Genomic DNA, 10,085 nt, shown 5'->3' with positions numbered 1-10,085 from the left:
TGGCTTTTAGGGGCTAAAACAGACAGTAAAGAAGTGACATAACACCTCCTGTCAAACTCCCTCTAAAAAGTGATCCATTGTAGATCACTCTTCAGCCAGCTACTGCTAGTGTCAACAAGCACTTACACTGGTGGATCACGGCGATTATTTATGAAAAAGCAGAGAGGTGACATAGGAAGCTGCAATATTCAACCAGGATATAAGTTTGTCACCCGCTTGGCTGTGCGGTTTTGCAGCGCAGCGAAAATCACAAAAAAAAAAAATTATTTTTTTTTAAAAGCCTATGGCGTGTGAACACACCCAAAAACTCCACCCGGTGCAGAAAAAATGTGCACACACATAAAGAGTGTTCACAAAAACGTGCAGACGGGTGCAACGTCAAGTGGTCCTCCTGTGAAGAGGGACCCAAACCCTGATCCCCCGGGGCGTTAGGCTCCAGACGGGGACTGAGGTACTGTGGTCCGAGCAACCGAAGCCGACACGGACCCAACTTCCTCGGAGGGACTGCCGAAACAGAACCCTCCCAGTACTAGGTGGGGCTCCCCCGAAGGGAGACCCCATGAGAGCAGGCGAACTAAGCCAGAAGGCCATGTCCACCCACTCCCAAGACGTTCAGGGCTGGCCCGAGGACCCGCACCCTACTAATCACACAGTGACAAAACGTGCACAACAAAAAAAAGACAAAAAAGTGACAAACACAGGCTTAAATAAAATAAAGTGGGGGAAGGGATAGTGGAGAGGAGAGTGAAAGAAGTGGCCATTGTGGTGAAACAATGACCAGGCCCTCCGGCCAGGAATAAAAAAATTCCTCCGGTCCTAGCCAAAAGGCCCGGCCCAGGAGGCAGGTGCTAAAAAAAAGCGTGTATCTGGTGCAGTGACCGTGGTATCTTAAATCAATGTGTCCCTCACACACAGTGATCTTCAGATACCCCTGGACTGCCACTCCAGGGGCACATGCACCATAGGCTTTTCGTTCCATATCCGACCCCCCGACCGGCCAGTGCAGCCCTCCACCCCTGTCAGATAGAGAGCCCTTCAAGGTTTTCTTGGGGAGAACTGCCGCTCAGGTTACAGCCTCCACCAATACTAGCCCCTCCAGACCCTCCGTCAACCCAGCGGATTTGCATGGCTCTACCCCGTCTTACCACAGGGCATTACCAGCTCCTCCAACCGGATCGCTGACAGAGATAGCACTTACACCAGCCAGCCAGAAGGCCAGACTAGAACTCGGCAAAAAGACCAAGACTAAGCGCAGCACCCATCCTCACCAGAAGCACCCTTTCAGATGGCTCAGACTCAACCATGGGCCGGCCCCCAGTATTCTGTCGGGCAGCACAGCGTAGTCCCTGCTGAAACCATCCTTCCAGGTGCAATGACGTCATTGGATTGCATCCACCCTCCCCATGTAGGAGGTGCTTCAGCGCTCCGCTGACAACTGATAAGGACAGATACCACACCCACGACAACCACGAAGACAACCACGATCAGCACGGCCTAGAGTGTGCAATAGCCGTGCCTCGCCCTGGGAGAACCACCTTCATGATCATGGTGTCTCCCCTGCCAGGTAAGTATCACAAAAGTGCCTGAACAGAATCACAAAACCTTTATCAGGTTGTCAAAAAGTCGAAGTAGTATTTCACCTGTCATGAACCATCTGCCTGGAGAACTTACTGATGATGTAGCACCTCCTGGTTCATGAAACATTCATGGGACTCCAATTAGAAATATTCAAATTTTTTGTATTTGTAGATTTAACCCTATAAGAAGAAAATTCTAAAATATTCGATATCATGGAAGCTTAGTACATCTGTGTATTTTTTATTTTATTTTTCCCCTTAAACTGACCATACAGTACACGATTAGAATATTGTCAACATTTTTCATTTTATGAAGGTTTGTGATTTTCTTACTGTTGGGGGTCAAACCATCGTTCGTTTTCAACTGCTGTGCCAAGAAAATTCAAAGAAGCCGGAGGGAATTTTTTTCTTGAATTAAGAAGGCGATTTTCATTCACGAATGTCCATGCATTCCAAAGATCGAATATTAAAAGCAAATAAAATGTTGAAGTTCTCTTGAGCAGCATTTGTCAAATCATCGAATGTACTGGCGTATGGCCAGCTTTACAGACAACTGCAAATCCAGACAGCATGTGAACCGCTAACACTGTTCAGTCATTTCACCAGTCTGCTCACATAATTTGTAATAAAAACATATTTGCCATTCTGAAGCTTCCCTCCAACCACTTTGCATAATATCTCCTTCCACGGAGTCTGGCTGCTGCCATTTTAACTGTGGGCAGCTGAAGCTGCGGCCTGTTCACTTCCTGGATTTACACAGACACACAAAGGCACACTTCCAGCTCTGAAGCTCTCATTGGCTCTCTTATTACTCACCCCCCTCCTCCCTTCCTGGCAAACTCTCACGAGAGTGAGAGAGAGCTGTGCACGTCATAAGCCAAGTGCAAAATATTTAATAGATGAAAAAAAATTGACTTAAGTTCTGCTTTAACTTCTTGCCGACTAGCCACCGTCGTTATACGGCAGCAGATTGGCACGGCTGCACAAACCACCATAGGTGTACGTTGGCCACTTTAAGAGGTATAGGTGGCCCACGACGCCGATCCACAGAGATACAGAACGGGGATCTGTGTATGTAAACAAACAGATCCCCATTCTGACAGGGAAGTAGAGAGAGATCTGCTGTTCCTAGTGATCAGGAACAGCGATCTTTCTCCTCCTCCAGTCACTACACCCCCCCCTCACAGTTAGAATCACTCTCTAGGGAACACTTAACCCCTCGATTGCCCCTAGTGTTAACCCCTTCCCTGCCAGCGACATTTAGGCCCCTTTCACACTTATACCACTTGTCCCACGATTTTGGACTGCAAAATCGCATGACAAGTCATTCTCCATGATTTTCAATGACTACCATTCATATTGGCACAACTTTAAAGTGGAGGTTCACCCAAAAAGTTAATTTTTAACCTTAGATTCATACTCATTTTGTCAAGAGGAATCGGGCCGTTTTTTTAAATCGAAGCCATACTTACCGTTTTAGAGATGCATCTTCTCCGCCGCTTTCGGGTATGGGCGTTCCTACTTGATCGACAGGCTTCCGACAGTCGCATCTATCGTGTCACGATTTTCCGAAAGTAGCCGAATGTCGGTGCGCAGGCGCCGTATAGAGCCGCACCGACGTTCGGCTTCTTTCGGCTACTCGTGACTCGATGTATGCGACCGTCGGAAGCCTGTCAATCAAATAGGAATGCCCAGTCCCGAAGACCATACCCGGAAGCGGCGGAGAAGATCGCTCTCTAAAACGGTAAGTACGGCTTCGATTTTAAAAAAACTACCCGATTCTCCTTGACAAAATGAACATCAATCTAATGTTAAAAATAGTTTTTCGGGTGAACTCCCGCTTTAAGTAGTGCCAACTTCAAAGTAGTTCCTGCACTACTTTTTTTCTAAAGTCGGAGCCAAGTCGGAAAGTAAAAAACTTTTTTTTTTTTATTTTTTTTAAAAACACATCACTTTTTTTGTTCATAGCGCAAAAAAATTAAAACTGCAGAGGTAATCAAATACCACCAAAAAAAAATATTTGTGGGGGAAAAAAAATGGCATAAATGTTGTTTGTGTACAGCGTCGCATGACCACACAATTATCCGTTAAAGTGACGCAGTGCCGTATCGCAAAAAATGGCCGGGTCATTAAGGGCGAAAATCCTTTCAGGGCTGAAGTGGTTAAAGTAACACTTTCCGATGGCATGTTAAATTAATCAATAAATGTAATAGTTTGCAGCTTAGCAATCATTAGATGTGGTGGCTGCATTGGTTTTCTTTATTAGCCCCCCCCCCCCCTTATTTTTACCTGGTGATCTGGCCATTAACACAATCTGTATTAGAGTGCCTCCACTCTGGATGAAGGAGCACAGGGCACCTTTGGACAGCAGATTTGACAGTCTGAAGGGGAGTGTTAGATGGACTAGCAGATTTAAATACTAAAAAATTGAAGCCAAACTCCAGCTAATACTTGATAAGTAGTTATAGCAAATGGTTTATTTTGGTATAAAGGTTTTACATATAATAATAAAAGCTGCTCATGTGAGGTATCGCCGCGAACGTTAGAGCGAGAGCAATAATTCTAGCCCTAGACCTCCTCTGTAACTCAAAACATGTAACCAGTAAACAGGGACAGTTCTAAACACGGGAACGATGCGCTACTTTACAGGCATACTATAGACACCCCCCAGGTACGAAATTTAAAGAAATATTTAACTTTCATTGTTTCACTTTAAGCATTATTAAAATCACGGCTCCCGAAAAAAACAGCCATTTTTAAAACTTTTTTTGCATTGATACATGTCCCCTGGGGCAGGACCCGGGTCCTCAAACACTTTTTATGACAATAACTTGCATATTGACCTTTAAAATTAGCCCTTTTGATTTCGCCCATAGACTTTTAAAGGGTGTTCCGCAGCTTTCAAATTTGCCGTGAACACCCTAAATTGTTCGCTATTCAGCAAACACCCAATTTTTGAGCCGAACTTACGTTTGACTCGAACATTGGGCTCATCCCTAGTGAACAGGGGTAGTCAGGCTAGGAAAAAAAAAAAAGGACCTTCCCCAAACTGGTGAACCCAATCTTGGAAGCAACAATTTGTCTAAAATGTCTTGTGTTGCAGCATTACTCACTAGTGCCCTGGGCGCCTTTGTAAAACAGTACAAGCACAGCAGCTATTTGTTCCAATGCTGCTTTATAATGGCATCGAGACTCAACAGATCCTTTGGGTCCCGGCAGATTCTAGTGCTGGAACTACTAGCCGTCAGTGGCAGATAAGGTCATGCACTTTTACGGCCATCAGCTACATAGAAACAGGCTTGTAGAAGAGCGTGAAAAAACACAATGCATGGTCTTTTCATTTCAGTGCAGGGATATCAGTTATATCCTAGGTAGCAACAATGATGTTGGATTATCTGCGGTTTATTGAGCAAGTATCAATTGCTCATGTAGGTGAACGCATGATCATTCATATTTTCAATGATTACAAATCTGTGAAAAAGGTCACCAATGTTCTAATGTGTTCCCTCATCAATCTGACTTAGGCCTTATTCACACAACAGACCATGCATCCCTATGGAGGGTCGGATGTCAGCGGAGACATGTCCGCTGACATCCGACCCTATCCGATCCGCTAAAAACAGACGTATGGGGGGGCACGTCCCCATCCGTCCATGCGGATCGGATTGGGTAAGATCTGATGAAAACTCAGTTTCCGTGTCCGTTTTCATAAGATCGCTCCATAGGAGACAGCGGTGCCCGACAAGCCCCTCCCCGCTCAGTGAGCAGAGAGGAGCTTGTCATCCGTCGGCTCAGCGGAGATCTGCGGACTGATCTCCCGCTGAGCTGGCGGGAGCAGGCGGACTCCATAGGAACGGAGTCCGCCTGTGTGAATGGGGCCTTAAAGCGGTTCGAAAGGCTAACGTTTTTTTATTTTACCTTCATACATTCAATGCATGAAGGTAAAACAAAAAAAAAATCTTCAGTGTACAGGTTTCCCAACAGCCCTCCAATACTTATCCAGCAATGTGCACAATAGCAGCAGCTCTCCCTGGTCTCTGCCTCCTCACTGGCTGTGAGACAATAGTAGGAGCCATCAGCCATCACAGCCAGTGAGGGAGCAGAGGGCATGGCCGAGCCTCCTTCTGAGAGTCTTATGGACACACAGAGCGGGGCTCAGGAGTGAGCATGCACTAGTACCCTCATAGCAAACGGCTTGCTATGGGGGCACTCAGAGAAGAGGAGCCGCCAGGAGCGCAATAACATTTGTTAATTTTTTTTAAACTCTACCTTTAATTTCACTTTAACCGCTTGATGGTGCGGCTCTTGTTCTGGGCGGGCGTCATACGACGTCCTCACCTTCCCGGGCCACTAGGGGATTTCCGCAGGGCACCTGCGATTGCCCAGTAACGGAGCAGAACTGTGGAGCTGTGTGTGTAAACAGACAGATCTACGCCCTGTCAGGTGGGAGGAGACTGATGGTGTGTTCCTTGTACAGAGGAACACCGATCGGTCTCCTCCCCTTGTGAGTCCCCTCCCCCTACAGTTAGAATCGCTCCCTAGGACACATATTTAAAACCTTGAACACCCCCTAGTGTTAACCCCTTCCCTGGCAGTCACATTTATACAGTAATCAGTGCATATTTATTGCACGGATCGCTGTATAAATGTGAATGGTCCCAAAATATGTCCACTGCAATATCACAGTCATGATAAAATAAAAATCGCAGATCGCCGCCATTACAAGTAAAAAAATAAATAAAAATGCTATAAATCTATCCTCCACTATGTAGACGCTATAACTTTTGCGCCAACCAATCAATATGCGCTTATAGCGATTTTTTTTACCAAAAGTCAGAAGAATATATAGCGGCCTAAACTGAGGAAAAAATTTATTAAAAAAAAAAAAAAAAAGTGGATAATTATTATAGCAAAAAGTAAAAAATACTGTGGGTTATTTTGGAAAAGCAAATCCACTTTGCACTACAAGTGCAAACTGCACTGACATTGCACTTGGAAGTGCAGTCGCTGTAGACCCGAGGGGAACATGCAAGGAAAGTAAAAAACAGCACAGAGTGTTACCATTCTGCTATGTTACATAAGTTGCACTAATTTGAAATCATTATAAATCAGCAAACGTAGGAGTTGATTTACCAAAACTGGAGCAAGATGTATAATCTGTTATAATAAATGTAAAAAAATAAATAAAAAGGCATGATGTGTGGACCCAAGACATCGGCAAAACAAAAACAAGCACTTTTAAGGAGAAAGTAGCCCAAGGATTCAACTGGTTAACCATACCCTTCACTTGAAATACATGAACCCAATCTGGAAGGGTGTTAACATGTTACCCATATAGTAGGTGTGCTGGTCAGGTTTCCACAAACTTTTGGCCATTTAGGCCCCTTTTACATGGGCTTTTCGATCAGGTCCCCCTGTCATTTATTCAGGTGGACCTGATTGGACCCTGCAGTCTCCTCTATGGAGCGGCGGATGTCAAGCAGACACATGTCCGCTGACACCCGCCGCCATCCAATTCTGTCTGCCAAAAACAAATGTATGTTGGTCCTATTTTCCATCCATCCGGCATATCAGATGGAAACAGACAGGTGGTCCGTTTTCATCTGATTGCCAGGACTGTGTCCGTGTCTGCTCTGCATAGCGGAGTGGACAAGGACCTGTCATCTGCCAGATCAGTTGAGAGATCCCCCACTGAGCTAGTGTAGTTCGCTTAACGGAGGCACCCGTGTAAAAGGGAGTCTTAGGCCCCGTACACACGACCGAGTTTCTCGGCAGAATTCAGCCAGAAACTCGGTTCAGAGCTGAATTCGGCCGAGGAAGCCGACGAGGACCTCGGCGAGGAAATAGAGAACATGTTCTCTATTTCCTCGTTGTTCTATGGGAGAACTCGGCCCGCCGAGCTCCTCGGCGGCTCCAGGACTGAACACGCCGAGGAACTTGATGTGTTTGGCACGTCGAGTTTCTCGGCCGTGTGTACGGGGCCTAAGTGTATTTCAGCAAACTACAACACAGATGAAACCGGCCTTAAAGCGGTTGTAAAGGTACAATTGTTTTCCCTAAATAGCTTCCTTTACCTTAGTGCAGTCCTCCTTCACTTACCTCATCCTTCCATTTTGCTTTTAACTTTTATCTATCTATCTTCCGCTCCTTTCTTTCTTTCTATCTTTATCTATCTTCCTTCCGCTCCTTTCTTTCTTTCTATCTTTATCTATCTTCCTTCCGCTCCTTTCTTTCTTTCTATCTTTATCTATCTTCCTTCCGCTGGTTTCTTTCTTTCTATCTTTATCTATCTTCCTTCCGCTCTTTCTTCCGCTCTTTCTTTCTATATCTTCCCTTCTTTCTTTCTTTCTTTCTTTCTATCTTCCTGTCTTTCTATCTTTATCTATCTATCTATCATTCTTTCTCTCCCTCTCTGTCTATCCATCTATATTTCTTTATCGCACCCTACATCCCATCACTAACCCCCGCCGCGTCGCCCCGCCCCCCCCCCCCCCCGGGCTTCTTAGTCAAAAATGCCCGGGCCTATTGTTTGTCCCAGTCCGGGCCTGCTCCACACCAGGGAGAAAACCTTGCATTACTGTGTGGAGTTACAGACAGAAGAACAGGAAGTGAGGATTTCTCAGAAGAAATAAGGACATATAAAAGCAAAATGGAAGGATGAGGTAAGTGAAGGAGGACTGCACTGAGGTAAAGGAAGCTATTTAGGGGGAAAAAAAGTGTACCTTTACAACCCCTATAAAATTGAAGTAATGCTCTGCTGATGGCTCACCCTAGGGCTGGGTAGATCATACATAAACAACCATCCTTGCAAGCCCATAGGTGGCCTTAGGTTTATAGGTTGTTTGTTTTTGAACAGTCTGCAAATAACTGAGCTACATCACAAAAACACAAACACAGATTTTATGATAGCATGGCTTGTTCTCCGAGTACTGTGCTAAATTTTATTTATAACCTGAAAATGCTAATATTGCAGTAAACAAGAAGAAATGCATTGGAACAAAACACTAAATATTATTACCCAGAAGCACTTGAGGGCATTTCATTCCCCATGACATTTAAAAAACAAAATGCATTCTCTTAGTTTTATATTTCCTCGCCAAAGTACAGAAAGAAGGCACTCGTCGGCTGTGTCAGCGGGATTGCGTCATTTGTCATTTATGAGATCTCTAATGCTCAACCAGTAGGTCAGAGCCACACTGTATGCATGACTGAAGCAATATGTATGACCCCCTGAGAAATGCATACGTCTGACCCCGTAAGAAGTTCATCCTTTATTTTATTTACCACTGCGGGGCTTGCGTAATAGACTGCCACAAGTATACCAGTTCAGAAGAAATAGTCTAAAGAATATACCAAGATATAAAAGTACTGTACATGTAAACCCAATAGCAAAAATCTCATATTAGCCATTAGATATATATATTATTTTTTTTGTTTTAGTAATATTGCTGCAGCCTTATGCCAAAAGTCCCTTTTCTTAGCAGCACATTGGAGATCAGGACCACTGGGGGTTGATTTACTAAAACTGGAGTGTGTAAAATCTGGTGCAGCTCTGCATAGAAACCAATCGGCTTCCAGGTTTTATTGTCAAAGCTTAACTACTTGCCGACCAGCCGCCGTCGTTTTACGGCGTCAGGTCGGCTCCCCTGCGCGAGAGCACGTAGCTCTACGTCGGCTCTCTCGCAGGCCACTAGGGCCGCTCGCTCCCGACTCCCGTGCGCGTGCCTGGCGGGCGCAATCGCCACCGGGCACGCGCAATCGCTCGTTAAAGAGCGGGGACCGGGAGCTGTGTGTGTAAACACACAGCTCCCGGTCCTGTTAGGGGGGGAAATGCTGATCTTCTGTTCATACATTGTATGTATGAACAGAAGATCAGTCATTTCCCCTAGTGAGGCCACCCCCCCTACATTTAGAACACACCCAGGGACATACGCAACCCCCTCCTCCGCCCCGTAGTGTTAACCCCTTCACTGCCAGTGGTATTTTTTATAGTAATCCAATGCATTTTTATAGCACTGATCGCTATAAAAATGCCAATGGTCCCAAAAATGTGTCAGAAGTGTCCGAAGTGTCCGCCATAATGTCGCAGTACCTTAAAAAAAATAAATAAAAAAAAGCTGATCGCCGCCATTACTAGTAAAAAAAAAAAAAAAAAAGCCATAAAAATACCCCCTATTTTGTAAACGCTATAACTTTTGCGCAAACCAATCAATAAACGCTTATTACGATTTTTTTTTTTTTTTACGAAAAATATGTAGAATACGTATCGGCCTAAAGTGAGAAAAAAACGTTTTTTTATATATTTTTGGGGGGTATTTATTATAGCAAAAAGTAAAAAATATTATTTTTTTTTCAAAATTGACGCTCTTTTTTAGTTTATAGTGCAAAAACTAAAAACCGCAGAGGGGATCAAATACCACCAAAAGAGAGCTCTATTTGTGGGAAAAAAAGGACGCCAACTTTGTTTGGGAGCCACGTCGCACGACCGCGCAATTGTTAAGTTAAAGC

General features: G+C 44.7%; 1 pseudogene; it reads right to left on the bottom strand.

Annotated features, from left to right (window-relative positions):
• Positions 1-1,417: 1,417 nt before the first annotated feature.
• Positions 1,418-1,572, bottom strand: LOC120938476 (annotated as a pseudogene).
• Positions 1,573-10,085: the final 8,513 nt, after the last annotated feature.

Source organism: Rana temporaria, chromosome 4, assembly GCF_905171775.1.
Source record: "Rana temporaria chromosome 4, aRanTem1.1, whole genome shotgun sequence".
Lineage (NCBI taxonomy): Eukaryota > Metazoa > Chordata > Amphibia > Anura > Ranidae > Rana > Rana temporaria.
This window is presented reverse-complemented; position numbering and strand designations above follow the sequence as displayed.